This window comes from Stomoxys calcitrans, chromosome 5, assembly GCF_963082655.1.
Source record: "Stomoxys calcitrans chromosome 5, idStoCalc2.1, whole genome shotgun sequence".
NCBI lineage: Eukaryota > Metazoa > Arthropoda > Insecta > Diptera > Muscidae > Stomoxys > Stomoxys calcitrans.
In genome coordinates, this window is record NC_081556.1 from 85694508 (window position 1) to 85719890 (window position 25383).

Consider the following 25383-nt stretch of genomic DNA (forward strand, 5'->3'; position numbering starts at 1 on the left):
GTCCGATATAGCTCATCTTCGAACTTAACCTGCTTATGGTCAAAAAAAGAATCTGTGTAAAGTTTCAGCTCAATATCTCTGTTTTTAAAGACTGTAGCGTGATTTCAACAGACAGACGGACGGACATGTCTAGATCGTCTTAGATTTTTACGCTGATCTAGAATATATATACTTTATAGGGTCGGAAATTGGATATTTCGATGTGTTGCAAACGGAATGACAAAATGAATATACCCCCATCCTTCGGTGGTGGGTATAAAAACACACACTATTTGGTTCCTCCTGTGTTCATACTTCAGACTTGGAAAAAAAAATTGATTCCAGTTTTTCAATTAAAAATCTCCAAGTATTGCTCCACTGCCTTTATCGTAAACTGCAAGGATTGTTTATTCATGTCTTTGCTGTAAAGTACTCTTGGACATCAATTTGCAAGTCGTTTAGATCACTGCTAGCTGTGTCTCCTTTCTAGACTAACAGCCCCATATGCATTAAAACCACTTCTTTAATTAATAGACTTTTTTTTTTTTTTTGATTCGCCTCTTGTTTTTTGCCTCCCCATTGACGATGCAAATCGAGGAGGTAGTATTTTAACAGTTATTGTAAGACAACCAACAAACAAACCCAACTAAACTCAAGTGTATTGCATCCAAAAGAATGAAAATGCGTAGCTCTCATTTTAATTAAAGTGTAATGCATCATCACTGACCAAAAGCTGTGTCCATGCGCCCGTCCATCCGTCCGCCTATCCTGTGCTCTATGTTTTCTGTATAGTTGCACTACATTTGCCTTCCTTTGCAACTGAGGCTGGGAGACCCAAAGACATGCTGGCGACTATCCCATGATGTAATGATGCAATTTTGTTCTGTTTTGAGAGTACGAGCAGTGATGTAAAATTACTCATTACCATAATGAGTTTACACACCAAATAGGGAAACATTTTATTGTCTTAATGCCCTGTTGGATATGTTTAATAAGTTTAAACTGAAGTCAGGGCTAGAAAAAACAAGGCGTTAGGCGTTAACTTCATCCGGACCGAACTTTGGATACCCACCACCTCGGGTATATATGTAAACCACTTTTCGTCAAAATACGGTGAAAAATTCATACTTTATGCTCCAAAGCAGCTATATCGAAATATGTTCCGATTTAGACCAAATTTGGATCAAAGTTCAGGTCATTGTTCAATTGTGTCTAACAAAATATTTGGTCTTTTTGGTAGATATATCTAAAACTGAACCGATCTGAACCATATACGCAGATGTCGAAAAGGCTAACATAAGTCACTATGTCAAATTTCAGTGAAATCGGGTTATAAATGCGCCTTTTATGGGCCCAAAACCTTAAATCGAGAGATCAGTCTATATGGCAGCTATATTCAAATCTGAACCGATCTGGGCCAAATTGAAGAAGAATGTCGAAGGGCCCAACACAACTCTCTGTCCTAAATTTCGGCGACATCGGACAATAAATGCGATCGGATCGGTCTATATGGCAGCTACATCCAAATCTGGACCGATCTGTTCCATATTGCAAAAGTATGTCGAGGGGCTTAGCAAAACACACTGTCTCAAATGTCGGTGACATCGGACAATAAATGCGCCTTTTATGGGTGCAAGACCTTAAATCGAAATATAGGTCTATATGGCAGCTATATCCAAATCTGAACCGTTCTGAATCAAATTGAAGAAAGATGTCGATGGGCCTAACACAACTCACTGTCCCAAATTTCAGGAAAATCGGGTAAAGAATGTGGCTTTTATGGGCGTAAAATCGGCGGATCGGTCTATATGGCAGCTATATGCAAATCTGAACTGATCAGGGCCAAATGGACGAAGAATTTCGAAGGGCCAAATACAACTCTGTAGTGGTCTTAGACCGATTTGAACCTTACATACACTACGTGCAGAATTTCAGCCAAATCGGGTAAAACTTGCGGCTTCTAGGGAGACAAGGAGTAAAATCGGGAGATCAGTTTGTATGGCAGCTATGTCATACTGTATACTAATTTGAACCGAACTTGTAAAGGTTGTTAGAAGTCGTATGGGCAACATTTCAGACAAATCGGATAACAATGACGGCTTCAAGGGGCTCAAGATATCAAATCACGAGATCGGTTTATATGGAAGCTATATCAATTTTACACCGATTTGGACCATTCTAAACAATGGTGGCGAAAGTCGGAACAAAACACTCCGTGCAAAATTTCGGCTAAATCGAATAAAAATTGCGGCCATCACCCTGGCAAGAGGACTGCTGTCAATAAACTTGGTTAACCCGAAGCCTTTCGGGTCGACGCAGTATGAGTTAAGGGCGTGGGCGATGAATGCGCATGCAACATTGTGGAGCAGCGAAACGGTCGGTAGAACGGCGAAAAGCCTATGGGGGATCCAAATCGTCAGAAGACGAGGCTGTTACAGAAAAGATGTAAGAAAGAGGTCAATATACACAATACCAAACATGATCCAACTTAGGGGCATGGTATGGAAAACAATTCTGGATTTTGTAAGTGGCACGGAATTCCTAGATAAAATTTTCCTTTTCGAGGTTACTTTTTTTTATACCCTCCACCATAAGATGGGGGGTATACTAATTTCGTCATTCTGATTGTAACTACTCAAAATATTCGTCTGAGACCCCATAAAGTATATATATTCTTGATCGTCGCGACATTTTATGTCGATCTAGCCATGTCCGTCCGTCCGTCCGTCCGTCCGTCTGTCTGTCGAAAGCACGCTAACTTCCGAAGGAGTAAAGCTAGCCGCTTGAAATTTTGCACAAATACTTCTTATTAGTGTAGGTCGGTTGGTATTGTAAAGGGGCCATATCGGTCCATGTTTTGATATAGCTGCCATATAAACCGATCTTGGGTCTTGACTTCTTGAGCCTCTAGAGTGCGCAATTCTTATCCGATTGGAAAGAAATTTTGCACGACGTGTTTTGCTATGATGTCCAACAACTGTGCCAAGTATGGTTTAAATCGATCCATAACCTGATATAGCTGCCATATAAACCGATCTTGGGTCTTGACTTCTTGAGCCTCTAGCGTGCGCAATTCTTACCCGATCAGATTGAAATTTGCACGACGTGTTTTGTTATGATATCCAACAACTGTGCCAAGTATGGTTCAAATCGGTCCATAACCTGATATAGCTGCCATATAAACCGATCTTGGGTCTTGACTTCTTGACCCTCTAGAGTGCGCAATTCTTACCCGATCAGAATGAAATTTCGCACGACGTGTTTTGTTATGATACCCAACAAGTGTGCCAAGTATGGTTTAAATCGGTCCATAACCTGATATAGCTGCCATATAAACCGATCTTGGGTCTTGACTTCTTGAGCCTCTAGAGGGCACAGTTCTTATCCAATTTAAATGAATTTTTGCACAAGGTATTTGGTTATGATATCCAACAAATGTACCAAGTATGGTTGAAATCGGTCCATAACCTGATATAGCTGTCATATAAACAGATCTGGGGATTTGACTTCTTGAGCTTCTAGAGGGCGCAATTCCTATCCGATTTGGCTGAAATTTTGCATGACGTATTTTATTTTTACTTTCAACAACTGTGTCAAATAAGGTTCAAATCGGTTCATAACCTGATATAGCTGCCATATAAACCGATCTGGGATCTTGACTTCTTGACCCCTAGAGGTCGCAATTATTATCCGATATGCCTGAAATTTTGTACGACGGATTCTCTCATGACCATCAACAAACGTGTTTATTATGGTCTGAATCGGTCTATAGCCCGATACAGATCCCATATAAATCGTTCTCTCTATTTTACTTCGTGTGCCCCAATGGGCGCAATTCTTATACGAATTGGCTGAAATTTTACACAGGTCTCCAACATATAATTTAATTGTGGTCCGAACCGGACCATATCTTGTTTAGTTTTTAAAGCAAACAACAAGCCGATTACTGGCTTAGGTGTATGTCTTTAGTGTCATGGGCAGATTAATATCTGCACCTTCTTTTCAACTTAACCTAACCTAAGCTAGGTTAAGATTTTAGGTTTTGAAAAAACAATACTTTTCAAAAATAATAATTGGGCGGTCATTAATGAAGTAAAATAAGATTCAATCTGAGAACGAAATTTGGAACGGATGGTCGTGTCCATTACTAAATTGGAAATTAAATTTGAAGATGGCATCTTTGCTTTCGTTTGTTTCTCTTTCAAGACGAGCTCAATGATGGGTGATTTTTTTGCAATGGAAAAGGAAAGCCAGAGCTCACGGCACGCATCAACCACTATGGGACGCGTTTCGTCATTTGGTTAGAATAACTCATCGGCCATATTAGGTGTGAAGGCTTCAAGAGCCATACGTTGGTATCTTGTACTTATACCGAATTTATTGCGAAAACGCCTCCATGACATAAATACCACATTAACCACGCTTGACAACCCTGCATACTTTTTGTCTACACAATTGCACTACTCCCATGGCATGCACATGATTCTGTGCACCTTTTGGAAGTTCTATTGATGTCTTCGGCTCTCGCCTTTCGAATATGGATAAATCTTAAATTTTCGGCCACATTTTTTTTTATCCACCACCGATTGATGGGGGTATATTAATTTTGTCATTCCGATTGCAACACATCGGAATATTCATTTCCGACCCTATAAAGTATATATATTCTAGATCAGCGTAAAAATCTAAGACGATCTAGCCATGTCCGTCCGTCTGTCTGTTGAAATCACGCTACAGTCTTCAAAAATAGAGAAATTGAGCTGAAACTTTGCACAGATTCTTTTTTTTGTCCACAAGCAGTTTAAGTTCGAAGATGAGCTATATCGGACTATATCTTGATATAGCCCCCATATAGACCGATCCGCCGATCCGATTTAGGGTCTAAGGCCCATAAAAGCCACATTTATTATCAGATTTTGCTGAAATTCGGGGCAGTGAGTTGTGTTGGGCCCTTCGATATCCTTCGTTAATTTGGCCCAGATCGGTCGGCTCAAATCGGTCCAGATTTGGATATATCAGCCATATGGACCGATCTCTCGATTTAAGACGTTGGGCCCATAAAAAGCACATTTATTGTCCGATGTCGCCGAAATTTTGGACACTGAGTTGTGTTGGGCTCTTCAACAACTTTCTGCAACTTGGCATAAATCGGTCCAGATTTGTGTATAACTGCCATATAGACCGATATCTCGATTTAAGGTCCTGCGCCCTTGAAAGGCGCATTTAGTGTCCGATTTTGCTGAAATTTGGGACAGTGAGTTGTGTTAGGCCCTTCGACATCCTTCTTCAATTTGGTCTAGATCGGTCCAGATTTGAATATAGCTGTTATATGGACTGATCTCTCGATTTAAGGTTTTGGGGCCATAAAAGGCGTATTTATTGTCAGATGTCGCCGAAATTCTGGACAGTGAGTTGCGTTAGGCCAGTCGACATCCCACTTCAATTTGGCTCAGATCGGTCCAGATTTGGATATAGCTGTCATATAAACCGATCTCTCGGTTTTAGGTTTTGGGGCCATAAAAGGCGCATTTATTGTCCGATTTTGCCGAACTTGGCCAAAATCGGTGCAGATTTGGATATAGCTGCCATATAGACCGAACTCTCAATTTTAGGTTTTGGGACCATAAATGGCACATTTATTGTCCAATTTTGCCGAAATTTGACACAGTGACTTATGCTAGGCTTTTCGACACCCGTGTCGTACATGGTTCAGATCGGTTTATTGGCCACATTCTTATTTACCCTAATTATTAACTAAGTCGTGTCACACTCGGAATCTCCCTTAAATAACCGTTGTCATGCCAGATTTTACCCCCGATGAGTTATCAATATCATGGACTTGCATAAGTAGTGTTTCATTTGATCATATTCCCTACACTCGGTGTGATGTGCTGGTAGTTTTAATGACAAACGTATTAAAGGACCTCTTCATACATTCAAACATCCTGACTAAAGGTGCTCTTATTTGGGAGGCCATTTTCGCCATTTAAACTCGTTAATAAATTTATAACCGCAATCATTTAATTGATATGATTTTATAATGGCACTTAACAATATTAAATGACAATATAATTATTACAGTGTGACTTCTCACAATGACCACAGTGTAATTAAATTCGCTCTCTTCCCTAGAAATACTGTTGCCACAGGCGTTGCCTAGTAGCAGCATACAACAAATTAAATGGATACATGGGGTTATTGGAAATGAAGTGAATATGAATCAATAAAGGGGTAAAATTCAGTGAATGACTGAAATGATTTTTCATATTTATTAAGTGGCAATATTGTAGCTTTGGGTGATGTAGGGGATGAAGGATGCCAAGTACCGTATATGAGTGGCTAGTCCGGGCTTATCTTGGTGTCTTTCTCATTTCAACTCCAGGTGACACCATTGAGAGGTCAGTGTCAATCGCTTTTAACACCCGCTATAGGTGGTAAGCTTAAATGTGTTTTTTATAGTGTTTCAACTATGAAAACATGACTAAGGTGCTGGACCAGGAAATAGCCCTTGTGGTAAATACCACATATTCTGAAAAACTTAACGAACAATAAAACGTCTAGTATATACTCTAGACAGTTGATAGGGAGAAGAACAACAAGACAACAGGAAGCGATGGTATGCTCATCTGTGTAGTACTTACTTACTTTATTTGGCTATGACAGAACATTTGTTCCACTTGCCGAACATAGAATAGCCTTCCAAGCGCCTCTATCTTCTGCGCTCATTCTAAAATCTCTGACACCAAGTTTCGAGGTGTCTCCCACCACTTGATCTTTCCATCGGGCTTTTGATCGTCCCGGTTTGCGTTTACCACCGTGTTTGCCTTCAAAAGACTTCTTTGCTTGAGCTTCTTCATTCATTCTGACAACATGACCTAGCCAACGCAGCCGATGTATTGTGATACGTCTAACTATGCTATCGTCGTCATACATCTCAAAGAGCTCTTGGTTCATATGATGCCTATATTCTCCGTTAATGCAAACTGGTCCATATATTTTACGAAGAATCTTTCTCTCAAATACTGTAAGCACTGCCTCATCTGATTTCACAAGTATCCATGACTCAGTAGCATATAACAACACGGATAGTATCAGTGTCTTGTATAGTGTAATCTTCGTCTGTTGAGAGGAGGCCTTGTTTCTAAACTTCTTACTTAGTCCAAAGTAGCATATGTTTGCCAGTATTATTCTTTGCTTAAGCTCAAAACTGGTGTCATTCGTTTCGGTTACGGCGGTGCCGAGGTAGATAAAGTTACTGACTGTCTCAAAGTTGTGGTTCCCAACTTTCCCCATTTTCTTTATCTGTTCGTTTGTGCAAAGCTTTTTGGGAGTTGAAACCATCCATGCCGTCTTATCTCCATTTACTGCCAGACCCATTTTCACTGACTCTCTTTCGATTCTTTCAAAGGCTGCAGTTACTACTTCCGGTGACCGACCTATGATATCGATCTCGTCGGTATGGGCGAGTAGCATTATTCTCTTGTGATTAGTGTGTCATATCTATTCACATCTGCATCTCGTATAATCTTCTCCAGCAGGATATTAAAGAGATCACATGATAGGCTATCTCCTTGTCTAAAATTTCGTTTGGTATTAAATGTTTCGGAGAGATTCTTTCCCATTCTTACTGAGGAACGCGGAGTATGGGTATCGAAGGCGGCTTTGTAGTCAACAAAGAGATTGTAGGTGTTGATTTGTCTTTCTCGGGTCTTTTCCAGGATTTGGCGCAGTGTGAATAACTGGTTCAGGGTGGTCTAAAGCCACATTGATAGGGCCCAATTATCTCATTGACTTTAGGTGGTAATTTTTCACACAGTACGATCGAGAGTATCTTGTATGCGATGGGGAGGAGACTTATTCCTCTGTAGTTGGCACATTCCGTCTTGTTTCCTTTCTTGTGTACGGGACATAGTATGCTAAGGTTCCAATCATCGGGTATACGTTTTTCTAACCAAATTGCGCAGATAAGCTGATGCATACGTCTTATCAGGGTGTCGCCTCTGGTCATAAATAGTTCAGCGGGTAACCCGTCGGCTTCTGCTGCCTTGTTGTTCTTTAGTCGGGTCACTGCTACTTGGACCATCATCAGGGATTGGTTCTGCGGTATCCTCTTCGGCGCCAACGTCGGACACTAGCAGATGGGTAAAATGTTTTTTCCATATCCTCAGCATGTTGTGTGCGTCAGTTACCAGATTTCCTTTTTTGTCTCTGCAGGCGAATGTGCCGCACAAAAGACATCGGTTTGAAGTTTAATTTTTTGGTAGAATTTTCGGACTTCATTCTGACTCATATGCATCTCAATTCGATCACACTCACGTCTTTCCATTTACTTTTTCTTTCTGCGGTACAGACGTTTCTGCTTTTCTCCCGATACCTCTCCTTCATCTGGCGCGTTGCTACTGAGTGCAGGGTTGCTTTATATGCCGCATTCTTGGCCCAGTAGCATCTCGACACTCTTGGTCGTACCATGGGTTCCTTGGAGGAGGCTTCCGGTACCCAAGTACGGATTTCATGGCATTTTCCATGAAGTGGGCAATGGTTTGCCACTGCGCCATTATATCGACGAAACAAGGAGTGTTTTCATCAAGCAGTTGGGTCAGTCGAGTGGAGTATGCCTTTGCCATCTGTTGTGTTTGCAGCTTTTCATTGGCCAGCTTCCGTGCAGTGTCAGATCATACTTTCCTCGCCATGTTCAAACGGGTGCGAACCTTTGCTGCAACAAGGTAATGATCCGAATCTATATTCGCTTCACGGATCGATTGTACATCTAACACAGTGAATGAATGCCTTCCATCTATCATAACGTCAACAATTTGGACGTTATCTCGTCCCTCAACCCATTACTGGACGTTATCTCGTGGAGGCTAAACTTTCCGACTGTTGGACCAAAAATGTCTTCCGTCCCTATCTTCGCATTAAAATCTCCCAGAACGATTTTATGTTATGGGCGGGGCAGCGGTCATATTCCCTCTCTAGGCGCTCGTAGAAAATATCCTAGGTCTGCTCGTTTTTGTCTTCGGTCGGGGCATGGGCACAAATAAGGCTGATGTTGAAGAATTTGGCTTTTATCGGTTCGGATTTGGATATAGCTGCCATATAGACCGATCCTCCGACTTAGGGTCTTAGGCCCATAAAAGCCACATTTATTATCCGATTCTGCTGAAAATTGGGACAGTGAGTTGTGTTAGGCCCTTCGACATCCTTCGTCAATTTGGCCCAGTTCGGTCCAGATTTGGATATAGCTGTCATATAGCCCGATCCTCCGATTTAGCGTCGTTGGCCCATAAAAGCCACATTTATTCTCCGATTTTGCTGAAATTTGGGACAGTCAGTTGCATTAGGCCTTTCGACATCCTTCGTCAATTTGGCCCAGTTCAGTCCAGATTTGGATATAGCTGTCATATAGCCCGATCCTCCGATTTAGCGTCGTAGGCCCATAAAAGCCACATTTATTCTCCGATTTTGCTGAAATTTGGGAAAGTGACTTGTGTAAGGCCCTTCGATATCCTTCATCAATTTGGCCCAGTTCAGTCCAGATTTGGATATAGTTGCCATATCGCCCGATCCTCCGATTTAGGGTCGTAGGCCCATAAAAGCCACATTTATTATCCGATTTATCTGAAATTTGGGACAGTGAGTTGTGTTAGGCGCTTCGATGTCTTTCTTCAATGTGGCCCAGATAGGTTCAGATTTAGATATAGCTGTCATATAGACCGATCTCTCGATTTAAGGTTTTGGACCTATAAAAAGCGCATTTATTGTTCGATATCGCCAAAATTTAGGACAGTGAGTTAATTTAATCCCCTTGACATACTTCTGCAATATGGTACAGATCGGTTCAGATTTGGATATAGCTGCCATATAGACCGATCCTTCGATTTAGGGTCTTAGGCCCATAAAAGCCACATTTATTATCCGATTTTGTTGAAATTTGGGACAATGAGTTGTCTTAGGCCCATCGACATCTTTCTTCTATTTGGCCCTAATCGGTTCAGATTTGGATATAGCTGCCATATAGACAGTGACTTATGCTAGGTTTTTCGACATCCGTGTCGTATATGGTTCCGATCGGTTTAGATATAGCTACTAAGATATAGCTACTAAAAATGATTATGCACCATTGAACAATGACTTGTACTGATTAGTATTTGGTCCAAATCGGAACATATTTCGATATAACTGCTATGGGACATAAGGTATGCAATTTTCAGCGGATTTTGATGAAAGGTGGTTTACATATATACCCGAGGTGACTGGTGTGCATAGTTCGGCAATGCCGAACTTTACGCCTTTTTTCTTGTTGTCTATAAAGACTATCTTAACGTTACCGTTCTTCACTGAGGAAGTAGTATCCTTGTATCGTTGTCACCAAAAGCTATTGTACAGCTCTTCTAGCTTGTGAGGTTAATGGTGTTGATCAATTCAACACAATACAACAAAGTGGTTTAAATATCGTTAAAGAGCGAAATGTTTTTTCCGCGTGTTAAAGAATTTTATATTCTTCTGACTTTTGCTGCTACATTAAATTTTGTATGCCGATAATCTTTAAAAATAATGGCATTTATTTCGCTTGACTTGTTGGCTGAGCAAATAAAAATATCCCTCAGTCATAAACAATAAAATCCGTTGAGTACAAAATGAAAAGAACAAACTGCAATAATGCTTCCCTTTTTTGTTTTATAGTTAACAATTTTCCATTTAAAAGTGCCGAAATTTAACGATTTCAGCGATTGCAATGGTTCTAGTGTATCACTGTGGCTATCGAAAATCATATCGGATTTTATATTTTTTCCCGAGTAGTATAATCCTCGACTTTGTTAAAAATTTATGACATTTTTTTATTTACACTGCCATTGCATCATGATGTTATTGTTGTTATTGTTTTTTTTTTGTATACAATTTCCATACAAAAGACAAAAAATGTTAAAAATAAAATACGCAATGCATGAACATGGTCGTTGGTGGGGGCATTTACCACCAACGCCAACAGCAGCACCATCCACAGCAACATCAACATCATCATAGTCATCAGCAACCACCAATACATGAATTTGGGTCAATTACTTTGCGATGAAATGTTGCATTACGCATAAATTTTATTGGAATGTACTCGGTGACTACGACTACAAGTGTTAGTGGCTGCTATTACTACAACTGCCATAGCTTCTGTTGCCATTCTGCCATAAAAAAAGAGAATAAAAAGTTGTGTATATTGCGATTTTTGCCATAAACCCCAAAATCAAAAAACAAAAATTATTTAAAATTCCACACAAACAGAACAATCAACCATTCAAATTCCCTTGGGAAACTTGTATGCAGTTTGTGGCTGCTTACACTTCAATCCCAAAAACAGATCATGTCACATGAAGCAATTCATCCCTCTTGTCGTCATCACGATTAGTTTTCAAAGTTTTCGAAAACTAAAATACTTCTCAAATATTTTTACCCATAAACTTTTGTGTATAAACTTTGTGTGTGTTATGAAAATAGTTTTTGTTCAGTTAATCGAAAAATTTCTACATAGTCACAAAGGTTTTCCCCAGCGATCATATGAATTGAATGTGTTGCACACTAGTTTCAATGTTAAAAGATTCCCCTAGTGAGCCGAAACTCACTTATGCACCTCGTCCATTGTTGATACCACCGAAACAGGAGATGGAAGATGTCTTCGATCTTCCGCGCTCATTCTTAAACCTCTGCCACCAAGTTTCGAGGTGTCTCCCACAACGTGATCTTTCCATCGGGCTTTTGGTCTTCCCGGTTTGCGTGTACCACCGTGTTTGCCTTCAAAAGACATCTTTGCTGGAGCTTTTTCATCCATTCTGACAACATGACCTGGCCAACGTATTATGATGCGTGTAGCTATGCTATCGTCGTCATCCAGCTCATACAGCTCGTCGTTCATACGACGCCTATATTCTCCATTAACGCAAACTGGTCCATATATTTTACGAAGAATCTTTCTCTCAAATACTCCAAGCACTGCCTCATCTGCATCTGCTTTCACAAGTACCCATGCTTCAGAACCATATAACAGCACGGGTAGTATCAGTGTCTTGTAAAGTGTAGTCTTCGTCTGTCGAGAGATGGCCTTGTTTCTAAACTGCTTACTTAGTCCAAAGTAGCATCTGTTTGCCAGTATTATTCTTCGCTTTATCTCAAAACTGGTGTCATTCGTTTCGGTTACGGCGGTGCCGAGGTAGATAAAGTTACTGACTATTTCAAAATTGTGATTCCCAACTTTCTCCATGTTCTTTATCTGCTCGGTTGTACAAGACTTTTTGGGAGTGGAGACCATCCATTTCGTCTTATCTCCATTTACTGCCAGACCCATTTTCACTGACTCTCTTTCGATTCTTTCAAAGGCTGCAGTTACTACTTCCGGTGACCGACCTATGATATCGATGTCATCGGCATGGGAGCATGTGTTCTCTTGTGATTAGTGTGTCATATCTATTCACATCTGCATCTCATATAATCTTGTCCAGCGGGATATTAAAGAGATCACACGATAGGCTGTCTCCTTCTCTGAAACCTCGTTTGGTATTAAAAGGTTCGGAGTTATTCTTTGCTATTCTTACTGGGAAACGCGTATCAGCAAGTGTCAGGGTGGATTTACCAGGTCTAAAGCCGCTGACTACAGGTTTTAATTTTTCACACAGTGCGCTCTCGGGTCTTTTCCAGGATTTGGCGCAGTGTGAATATTTGGTCTAGGGTGGATTTACCAGGTCTAAAACCGCATTGATAGGGCCCAATTATCTCATTGACTTTAGGTTTTAATCTTTCACACAGTTCGCTCGAGAGTATCTTGTATGCGATGGGGAGGAGACTTATTCCTCTGTAGTTGGCACATTCCGTCTTGTCTCCTTTCTTGTGTACGGGACATAGTATGCTGAGGTTCCAATCATCGGGTATGCATTCTTCTAGCCACATTTCCGGACTTTATTCTGACTCCTGCACATCTCAATTCGCTCACACTCATGCCTTTCCATTTTCTTTTTCTTTCTGTCATATATAAGAGCATATCTTGTTGTGTTGGATCACAAATAAAATAAATCGTAAAATCGTAAAAAAACTATACTCTTCTCCTTTTCTCCCGATACCTCTCCTTCATCTGGCGCGTTGCTACTGATTGCAGGGTTGCTTTATATGTCGCATTCTTGGCTCAGTAGCATCTCGACACTCTTGGTCGTACCATGGGTTCCTTGGAGGAGGCTTCCGGTACCCAAGTACGGATTTCGTGGCATTTTCCATGAAGTGGGCAATAGTTTGCCAATACGCCATTATATCATCGCAACAAGGAGTGCTTTCATCAAGCAGTTGGGTCAGTCGAGTGGAGTATGCCTTTGCCATCTGTTGTGTTTGCAGCTTTTCAATGTCCACCTTCCGTGCAGTGTCAGATCATACTTTCCTCGCCATGTTCCGACGGGTGCGAACCTTTGCTGCAACAAGGTAATGATCCGAATCTATATTCACTCCACGGATCGATCTTACATCTTACACTTTGGATGAATGCCTTCCATCGATCACAATGTGATGAAATTGGTTCTCGTGTTTTGATCGGGTGACAGCCATGTGACTTTGTGAATATTTTTATGTTAAAATCTGGTGCTACTAACTACCATGTTTTCTGCCGCGGAGAAATCTATTAGCCTCAACCCATTACTGGACATTATCTCGTGGAGGCTAAACTTTCCGACTGTTGGACCAAAAATGTCTCCCTTCCCCATCTTCGTATTGAAATCTCCCAGAACGATTTCATGGGCGGGGCAGCGGTCATATTCTCTCTCTAGGCGCTCGTAGAAAATATATTTGGTCTGCTCGTTTTTATCTTCCTTCGGGCCATGGGCACAAATAAGGCTGATGTTGAAGAATTTGGCTTTTATGCGGATTGTGGCTAGCCTCTCATCCACCGGAGTAAAGCTGGAGACTAGGTGTTTCAGTCTCCGACTAACCACAAATCCACAGCCAAATTCATGCCTCGTGTTATGGCAGCTATAGTATAGTTCGTCACCGTTTGGTGTTGTAGTGATGCCATTCCCAGTCCATCGCACTTCCTGTAAGGCGGTTATATCTGCCTTGTACTTCTCTAATACATCCGGCAGCGCATATACTGCACCTTCTGTATAGAGAGTGCGGACCGCAAATCATGGTCCAGGTGCAGATCCGCAAATCATGGTCCCTTTTTCGTTTACCGTGGGTCGTCAACGTTGGGGGGTCCGTCTTTATACCCTCCACCATAAGATGGGGGGTATACTAATTTCGTCATTCTGATTGTAACTACTCGAAATATTCGTCTGAGACCCCATAAAGTATATATATTCTTGATCGTCGTGAAATTTTATGTCGATCTAGCCATGTCCGTCCGTCCGTCCGTCCGTCTGTCTGTCGAAAGCACGCTAACTTCCGAAGGAGTAAAGCTAGCCGCTTGAAATTTTGCACAAATACTTCTTATTAGTGTAGGTCAGTTGGTATTGTAAATGGGCCATATCGGTCCATGTTTTGATATAGCTGCCATATAAACCGATCTTGGGTCTTGACTTCTTGAGCCTCTAGTGTGCGCAATTCTTATCCGATTGGAATGAAATTTTGCACGACGTGTTTTGTTGTTATATCCAACAACTGTGCCAAGTATGGTTCAAATCGGTTCATAACCTGATATAGCTGCCATATAAAACGATCTGGGGTCTTGACTTCTTGAGCCTCTAGAGTGCGCAATTCTTATCCGATTGGAATGAAATTTTGCACGACGTGTTTTGTTACGATATCCAACAACTGTGCCAAGTATGGTTCACATCGGTCCATAACCTGATATAGGTGCCATATAAACCGATCTTGGGTCTTTACTTCTTGAGCCTCTAGAGTGCGCAATTCTTATCCGATTGGAATGAAATTTTGCACGACGTATTTTGTTATTATGTCCAACAACTGTGCCAAGTATGGTTCATAACCTGATATAGCTGCCATATAAACCGATCTGGGGTCTTGACTTCTTAAGCCTCTAGAGTGCGCAATTCTTATCCGATTGGAATGAAATTTTGCACGACGTGTTTTGTTACGATATCCAACAACTGTCCCAAGTATGGTTCAAATCGGTCAATAACCTTATATAGCTGTCATATAAACCGATCTTGGGTCTTGACTTCTTGAGCCTCTAGAGTGCGCAATTCTTATCCGATTGGAATGAAATTTTGCGCGACGTATTTTGTTATGATATACAACAACTGTGCCAAATATGGTTCAAATCGGTTCATAACCTGATATAGCTGTCATATAAACAGATCTGGGGACTTGACTTCTTGAGCTTCTAGAGGGCTCAATTTCTATCCGATTTGGCCGAAATTTCGCAAGACGTTTTTTATTGTTACTTTCAACAACTATGTCAAATAAAGTACAAGTCGGTTCATAACCTGATATAGCTGCCATATAAACCGATCTGGGATCTTGACTTCTTGAGCCTCTAGAGGTCGCAATTATTATCCGATTTGCCTAAAATTTTGTACGACGAATTCTCTCATGACCATTAACATACGTGTTTATTATGGTCTGAATCGGTCTATAGGCCGATACAGCTCCCATATAAATCGATCCCTCTATTTTACTTCTTGAGCCCACAAAGGGCGCAATTCTTATTCGAATTGGCTGACATTTTACACAGGTCTCCAACATGTAATTTAATTGTGGTCCAAACCGGACCATATCATGATATCGCTCTAATAGCAGAGCAAATCTTTTCTTATATCCTTTTTTCCCTAAGAAGAGATGCCGGAAAAAGAACTCGACAAATGCGATCCATGGTGGAGGGTATATAAGAACTTTGCACGCTTTTACTTGTTACAATTCGTTTGTTTCTCATAGTTTTCCGGGGCGGGTTACTGGCCCAGCGCCCCCAACCGCATGGGTTTGTGGGATTGCATGTATCCCTCGTTGTGGCGAGCCGCTTGCTCCACGATACGACGCTCGACACCAGCCGCCCCTAACCTGGGAACAGACGCTGATGTTGGCCATTGGTTATTAGAAGGCGCCAATAACTCGCCTTGTCATCTCGAGTATCATTGGCACTCAGTATTTAATTAAGAGCCAGTGCCACCTGACTCCTCATTGAGACTCTTCTCTCGAAAATCGCTGACTCCCCGCGGACGCATTCGCAGCTACTCCGCATAAAAACGGAGCTTTCCACCAGTGCACCTGGTAGCATTCAGCTAAGCTTCCCGTGATAACGATGGACACCACACAAGTCGGAGCTCAAAATTCCAGCCTGTGTGGTGTTCATAGTTATCCCGTATCGGCCGGAAAGATGGTTTGACGAAAGATGGTTAACATATATATCCGAGGTGGTGGGTATACAAAGTTCGACCCGGCCGAATTTAACGCCTTTTTACTTGTTTATCGTTCTACGAGTTCACCTGTAGAACATTCACCCGTAAGATGGCTGTGACACCGCGGTGAGGTTTGTGGTGACACCGCGGGGAGGTTTGTGTCCACATTTGAGATAAAGGCATAGTGTATGCATACTTCATATAACGAGTGTTGCACAACTAAAATGAGGAAGGAACCAAAATTGGTGTGGATGTTGTCAAATGAAAGCCACTCAGAACTGTTACTAGATAAACCTCATTAAGTTTACCAACCTAAACGCGAACTACAACATTTAATACATTTTCAAATCGACTATTAAGGACCGAATAGATTCCTTGTAAAAAAAGCTTTAGAATTGGTAATAAGTATTGCAATAATTTTTGGTTTCTGAATTTCTTTGAATTTGTAAAAATGTTGTCGCGTATACCACTGTAGTGCATGGTCGATTGGTTTTTACGGAATTTTCATGTTAACTATAAAAAGTTTAAGTTTGTTTATCCAATGCATGACACATAATGTTTCACACTTGCTCTGGTCCTCGTCTAGTGAATATTTTGCATGATTTTCTTTTTTCATCTGACCAAGTCGAAATGTGAGTGAAAAGCAAAAAAAAAAGAAGGAAAAACACATGAAAAATAGAAGGAAAACTGTGTCAAATTCGTCATTGTCATGATAGTGTTGCTGTTGCCTTTGCTGTTGATGGTGGTCGTGGTGGTGGTGGATTGCTCTCGTGCTGCTGCAATGCAAACACTGGTGGTCTCCGGTTAATGTTTGCTCTTCACATGTCTGTTTACCCAGTACAAGATGTCGATGATGAAATTCCATTTTCATTTTCATCTTCATCTTCAAGTGATGTCGTGTCAGCGTTGTATGTTCGAGGCTCCTCCTAGTCTTCGTTATGATGCCATTGCTGGTTCTTGTTGTCATCAACATGTCGTTGTGCCATTTCAGATTTTTGTTCCTTTAGTGTTTGCAGTGATTTCCGTTTTGGCAGTTTTTCTTTTTCTTCCAGCATTATGTGTCATTCGTTCACAACATTATTTCTCTGTTTTTGTTGTTGCTGCTTCCACTATTTGATGGTGTCCTATATGATGATGTTCCACCGAACAGACGTGTGTAAGTGCCAAGCCATTCATTTAGCCATTTGTGAAGGGAACCCCCCAAAGCTGGCACACATGTCCAAAGTCCAAAGGAAATTTGTTCTGAGATAGGCTCATAACGGAAATGAATATGACCGGAAATGGCTAGTTTCAATTGAGGAAGTAATGCTACCGTTATCGTTAAGTTTTAATTAACTTTTTTTACCATCATTTATATGGAATTTGGTCACTTTAGTTAGCAAAATTGGAAAGTTTTCTATTTTAAGTTTGACTATTCTATTTGAAAGATTTATCGGGAACATGACTAAAATTTTAGAAAAAAAAAATAAATTTTATTCAGAGCAATAGTTGGTCTTAGGTGGTCTTCTTCTGGTCAATAGGTGGTCTTCTGCACTTGAGAATTATTCCTTGTCGATTAAATTGTTAAATTTCCTCACTATTCACGATTTAGATCAAGTATTCCCAGGTAATGCTGACAGCCGTTGTTTGTTAACTAATGTGAGAAGTATTGAGACTAAGGAAGTTTCCAGGCACGACACATTGGGTTTTTCAATAAGAGCGCTACAAAAGTTTTTTTTTGTTAATAAAACAAAAACGGTTGTGGATGTCAATGAAATTCTTTCTTTCTCTGTGAAGGTACGTTCGATGCTATTATGTTTGGAACTCGATTTTTTTTGCATGGCCAACAAGGCCACTCTTGCAGAAGTCCAGATGCAGAACCCAATTTTCGACAGTTTTCAAGCTTAAATCGGCCGATACTGCTGCAATTTCGCGTTCGATATTCGTACGAAGATCATCAATCGTCGTTGGCTTCATGGGATAGACCATAGAATTGACATAACCCCACAGACAAAAGTCTATCGGCGTCAAATTGCGCCGACTAAGACGGCCAATTGACTAGACCATTTCATGGGATAGCACAATCTCCAAACTTGGTTTCCTATAACTTGATTGGGACATTCGCTGTGTGGCTTGAGGCGCCGTCTTGTTGGAACTCAATGTCCTCCAAGTTCGTATCATCCAATTGCGACTAAAAACTTGATCATCACGGCAGAAGTACGGCCTAATGAAGCCGCTGGCCCATAAACCGCACCGTTATATCTTCGGGATGCACTGATTACTCATTGAGTAAGTGTGAATTGCTGTCTGCCTATTAACGTATAATTGGCCTGTTGACGAAGCCATTCAGCCAGAAATGAGCCTCATCGCTGAAGATGATTGTTTCGTAGAAAAACCGAATCAAGTTCAAGTTGTTGCTCAGCCCAATTCATGAACGACGCTTCTGGTGGCCGAGCGGCTTCAGTTCTTCCATAAATTTGATTTTGTATGAATGAAGGCCAAGATCTTTTCGCTATAACGACGACACATATATGCCCAACGCTTGAGAATGAAGCCTCCACAGCAGCAATACTCTCGACCCTACCGCCACTTCTTCTTTGCCTGTGAATTCAAATTGGCTTCGAAGTCCCTAATCGAATATTAACCAAGCCACATGACTGTCAACCGATCAAAACACCTGGAACCAATTTGATCACATTGTGATAAATGGAAGGCATTCATCCAGCGTGTTAGATGTACAATCGATCCGTGAAGCGAATATAGATTCGGATCATTACCTTGTTGCAGCAAAGGTTCGCACCCGTTTGAACATGGCGAGGAAAGTACGATCTGACACTGCACGGAAGCTGGACATTGAAAAGCTGCAAACACAACAAATGGCCAAGGCATACTCCACTCGACTGAACCAACTGCTTGATGAAAGCACTCCTTGTTCCGATGATATAATGGCGCAGTGGCAAACCATTACCCACTCAATGGAAAATGACACGAAATCCGTACTTGGGTACCGGAAGCCTCCTCCAAGGAACCCATGGTACGAACAAAAGTGTCGAGATGCTACTGAAGCCAAGAATGCGACATATAAAGTAATCCTGCAATCAGTAGCAACGCGCCAAATGAAGGAGAGATATCGGGAGAAGAGGAGAAACGTCTGTTCCGCAGAAAGAAAAAGGAAATGGAAAGACGTGAGTGTGAGCGAATTGAGATGTACTGGAGTCAGAATGAAGTCCGGAAATTCTATCAAAGAAATAAACATTAAACCGATGGCTTTGGTGCAGGCACATTCTCCTGCAGAGACAAAAAAGAAATCTGGTAACTGACGCACACATCATGCTGAGGATATGGAAGGAACATTTTACCCAACTGCTAGTGTCCGACGTTGGCGGCGAAGAGGATACCGCAGAAACAATCCCTGATGATGGTATAGAATGTTTACCTCCCAGTCAGAATGAGGTCCAGGTAGCAGTGACCCGACTAAAGAACAACAAGGCAGCAAGAGCCGACTTGTTTCCCACTGGACTGTTTAAGACCGTAGGTGACACGCTGATAAGGAGTATGCATCAGCTTATCTGCGCATTGTGGCTAGAAGATCGCATACCCGATGATTGGAACCTCAGCATACTACGTACCGTACACAAGAAAGGAGACAAGACGGAATGTGCCAACTACAGAGGAAAAACTCTCCTCCCCATCGCATACAAGATACTGTGTGAAAGATTAAAACCTAAAGTCAATAAGATAATTGGACCCTATCAATGCGGCTTTAGACCAGGTAAATCCACCCTAGACCAGATATTCACACTGCACCAAATCCTGGAAAAGACCCGAGAAGGACAAATCAACACCTTCCATCTCTTTGTTGACAACAAAGCCGCTTTCGATACTCCTTTACGTTCAAAGGTATTTCAAGCCATGTCTGCAAAATTAACAAGACTCTGCAGGATGACACAGGATGAGATATGGCACACTAATCATAAGAGAACACATGCTATTCGCCTATGCCGACAACATCGATATCATAGGTCGGTCACCGGAAGTAGTAACTGCAGCCTTTGAAAGAATCGAAGGAGAGACAGTGAAAATGGGATTGGCAGTAAATGGAGATAAGACGAAATGGATGGTTTCAACTCCCAAAAAGCTTTGCACAACCGAGCGGAAAAAGAAAATGGAGAAAGTTGAGAACCACAACTTTGAGATAGTCAGTAACTTAATCTACCTCGTCACCGTCGTAACCGAAACGAATGACACCAGTTTTGAGATAAAGCGAAGAATAATACTGACAAACAGATGCTACTTTGGACTAAGTAAGCAGTTTAGAAACAAGGCCATCTCTCGACAGACGAAGATTACACTATACAAGACACTGAGACTACCATGCTGTTATATGGTTCTGAAGCATGGGTACTTGTGAAAGCATATGAGGCAGTGCTTGGAGTATTTGAGAGAAAGATTCTTCGTAAAATATGCATTAATGGAGAATATAGGCGACATATGAATCACTAGCTGTATGACGACGATAGCATAGTTACACGCATCAAAATACAACGGCTGCGTTGGCTAGGTCATGTTGTCAGAATGGATGAAGAAGCTCCAGCAAAGAAGTCTTTTGAAGGCAAACACGGTGGTACACGCAAACCGGGAAGACCAAAAGCCCGATGGAAAGTTTAGGTTGTGGGAGACACCTCGAAACTTGCAGTCAAAGATTTTAGAATGAGCGCAGAAGATTTAGGCGCTTGGAACGCTATTCTAGGTTCGGCTAGTAGAACAAATATTCTGTCATAGCCAATTAAAGTAAAAATAAGTCCAGCTTCCGTAGAAGTGGTTGGAATGTCGGTTTTATGCCTTCCAACATACTGCACTTTCGCCCGATTGCGCTGCCTTTGCATACTCCTCTGCCCCTTCGTCGGTCATCCCACTTTGGTTTTTCGGTCTTGCGGTCTTCGCCAGCAATGATTGCTTTATTCACACTGTCGTTGTCTGAATCGGAAGCAACACCTTTGCTTAAAGGCTGGAGACGAATTACGTATCCCTCTGGATTATCCGTCGTTTCCTCTTTCGTTAGTTTGATGACTGGGAAATTGGCATTGTTCGATGATTTCTTCAATCTTAAGTGGAGAGATGATGGATGTAACCGTAGCCCCACAACCAAAAGTGAAGTTTTGCCTATTTCTTTTGCAATTGACTAACTTTGGGTTTTGCTGCTACATAGTATTCTCTATGAAGTTTTTGCAGATGTCTTATTTAAGCAATCATTGAGATATGCGTCATTCATCGGGCTTGATGCGTAAGGCTATGATTGATGGAAAAAAAGACAAAAGAGACAAACACTTAAATTTAGTTTACTTTTTTATACCCTTCACCATAGGATGGGGGTGTACTAATCTCGTCATTCTGTTTGTAAAATATTCGTCTAAGACCCCATAAAGTATATATATTCTTGATCGTCATGACATTTTAAGTCGAACTAGCCATATCCGTCCACCCGTCCGTCCACCCGTCCGTCCACCCGTCCGTCCACCCGTCCGTCCACCCGTCCGTCCACCCGTCCGTCCACCCGTCCGTCCACCCGTTCGTCCGTCTGTCAGTCGAAAGCACGCTAACTTCCGTAGGAGTAAAGCTAGCCGCTTGAAATTTTGCACAAATACTTCTTATCAGTGTAGGTCGGTTGGTATTGTAAACGGGCCATATCGGTCCATGTTTTGATATAGCTGCCATATAAACCGATTTTGGGTCTTGACTTCTTGAGCTTCTAGAGGGCGCAATTCCTATCCGATTGGAATGAAATTTTGCACGACGTGTTATGTTATGATATCCAACAACTGTGCCAAGTATGGTTCAAATCGGTTCATAACCTGACACAGCTGTCTTATAAACCGATCTTCGGTCTTGACTTCTTGAGCCTCTAGAGGGCGCAATTCTAATCCGATTTTAATGAAATTTTGCACGAAGTATTTTGTTATGATATCTAACAACTGTGCCAAGTATGGTTTAAATCGGTTTATAACCTGATATAGCTGCCATATAAACCGATCTAGGGTCTTGACTTCTTGAGCCTCTAGAGGCCGCAATTCTTATCCGAATTGAATGGAATTTTGCTCGAAGTATTTTGTTATGACTTCTAATAAATGTGCCAAGTATGCATCAAATCAGTCTATAACCTGATGTAGCTGTCATATAAACCGATCTGGGGACTAGACTTCTTGAGCCTCTAGAGGTCGCAATTATTATCCGATTTGCCTGAAATTTTGTACGACGAATCCTTTCAGGACCATCAAAATACATGTTTATTATGGTCTGAATCGGTCTATAGGCCGATACAGCTCCCACATAAATCGATCTCTCTATTTTACTTCTTGAATCCTAAAAGTTCGCAATTCTTATTCGAATTGGCTGACATTTTACACAGGTCTCCAGCAGATAATTTAATTGTGGTCCAAACCGGACCATATCTTGATATCGCTCTAATGGCAGAGCAAATCTTTTTTTTATCCTTTTGGTTTTGCCTAAGAAGAGATGCCGGGAAAAGAACTCGACATATGCGATCCATGGTGGAGGGTATATAAGATTCGGCCCGGCCGAACTTAGCACGCTTTTACTTGTTTTTTTTTTTTTGTTGAAACTACAGACGTTTTATTGGCGCCTGTGAAATGAAACCAAATTTAAATGTGAGTATTTGCTTAATTTAGACTCCATGGGCAATTGAATACACGCCCAGTTGATACATTTACCAAAACTGAGCAAAATTCATAGTCTTTTATATGTACAGCTCTTGCTTGGTTTTTTTTTTGCTGGTATTTATTTTAGTTAAAATATAGCTTTTGTCTATGTGCACTAGTTTGGTTTTATTTAATTTTTTCTTTATCTGAATATATGTGTACTAGGTGGCGTTGCAAATTGATTCGATTCAAATGCTTAACAATGTGAAAAAAACCAAAAAAATTCAATTTGCATGCAAATGAAACGTCTCCATTCTAGTTTTCGAAATGCATCGTTAAACAGGCAGAACACACAAAAAACACTAAGCAATTATTCGGCAAAAAGTTTAAACAGTGGAAAAAATTGGTCAAGGTTTGTTCTTCATTCATTGTGATCACAAATCACCAAAAAACTACTGCAAAAATGTGCAGCTGAACAAAGAAAGCGTTTTTCTTCTTGCCCAGTTCATTCACATTCTGCTGCTGCTGGCAAATCGCCTCTAAATCTCATTCAATTTCGGCAGATGTTCAAGTACGCATTTGTAGTGAGTGGCATATGTTTCTGCTCAAGTTTGGCTTGCTGTTTTTTTTTTTTTATTCAAACCCCTCTTTTGAGAAGTTTGCATATTTGGATATCTCAATGATTTCTGATGTGCACAGCTCGCAAGAAATTTAATTAAATTCAATTAGCCTAGAGTTTAGTTGGGATTTGAATAACACTGACATTGGGGTCTCCATCTGCTAAAATTATTAAAGAAGCATACTTAAGTCTTCTACAGAAGGTCAACTATTCCAATGATTCATAAATAGTATAAACAACAAAATTGTAAGCGAATGATAACTCTACGCTACCTCGAACAAATAAAAGCGCAATAAGTACGACCGGCCGAATCTTATACACCCTCCACTATGGATCGCATTTGACAAGTTCTTTGAATGACTTGTTCAAATGTATAGGAGATACCCCTGCAGATACAGATGAACCGTATTTGTCATCACTATTACAAATCATAACAAGTAAAAGCGCCCTAAGTTCGGTCGGGCCGAATCTTATATACCGTCCACCATGGATCGCATTTGCGAGCTCTATCCGCGGTATCTCTTTTTAGGCAAACAAAGGATAAAAGAATATAGAATATTGGAGACCATGGTAGAAGTCAGTGTATCAAATTTAGCCAAAATTGCAACTAAATCGGTTAATAATTGCGCCCTTTAGTGGCTCAAGAAGTCAAGACCCCAGATCGGTTTATATGGCAGCTATATCAGGTTATGGACCGATTTGAAACATTTTTAATACATTTGTTGGAAGTCGTAACAAAACACGTCGTGCAAAATTTCAGCCAAATCGGATAGGAACTGCTCCCTGTAGAGGCTCAAGAAGTCAAGACCCTAGATTGGTTTATATGACAACTATATCAGGTTATGGATCGATTTGAACTATTCTTAGCACAGTTGTTGAAAGTCATAACAGAACAGTTTATGTAAAATTTCAGCCAAATCGGATAATAATTTCGTCCTCTAGTGGCTCAAGAAGGCAAGTCCCCAGATCGGTTTATATAGCAGCTATTGCAGGTTATGAACCGATTTGAACTTTATTTGGCACAGTTGTTGAAAGTCATAACAAAACACCTCATGCAAAATTTCAACCAAATCGGATAATAATTGCGCCCTCTAGTGGCTGAAGAGGTCAAGACCCCAGATAGGTTTATATGACAGCTATATCAGATTATGAACCGATTTCAACTATACTCAGCTCAGTTGTTGGAAGTCATAATAAAACATCTCGAGCAAAATTTCAGCCAAATCGGATACGAATTGTGCCCTCTAGTGGCTGAAGAAGTCAAGACCCCAGATCAGTTTATATAGCAGCTACATCAGGTTATGAACCGATTTTAACCATACTTAGCACATCAGTTAAAAGTCATAACAAAACACGTCATGCAAAATTTCAGCGAAATGGGATAATAATTAGGCCCTCTAGTGGCTGAAGAAGTCAAGACCCCAGATAGGTTTATATGACAGCTATATCAGGTTATGGACCGATTTCAATAATACTCAGCACAGTTGTTGGAAGCCATAAGAAAACACCTCATGCAAAATTTCAGCCAAATCGGATAATAATTGAGCCCTCTAGTGGCTGAAGAAGTCAAGATCCCAGATCGGTTTATATGGCAGCTATATCAAAACGTGGACCGATATAGCCCATGTACAATCCCAACCGACCTACTTTAATAAGAAGTATTTGTGCAAAATTTCAAGCAGCTAGCTTTACTCCTTCGAGAGTTAGCGTGCTTTCGACAGACAGACGGACGGACAGACAGACGGACGGACGGACGGACAGACGATAATGGCTAGTTCGACTTAAAATATTGTGACGATCAAGAATATATACCCTTTATGGGGTCTTAGAC

The 25383-nt window shown here is 41.0% G+C and overlaps 1 protein-coding gene across 1 annotated transcript in view; it reads left to right on the top strand.

Moving 5' to 3' along the window:
• Positions 1–25383, top strand: part of LOC106086400 (uncharacterized) — a gene marked incomplete in the record, with an annotated part of 361383 nt that overhangs the window by 66000 nt on the left and 270000 nt on the right.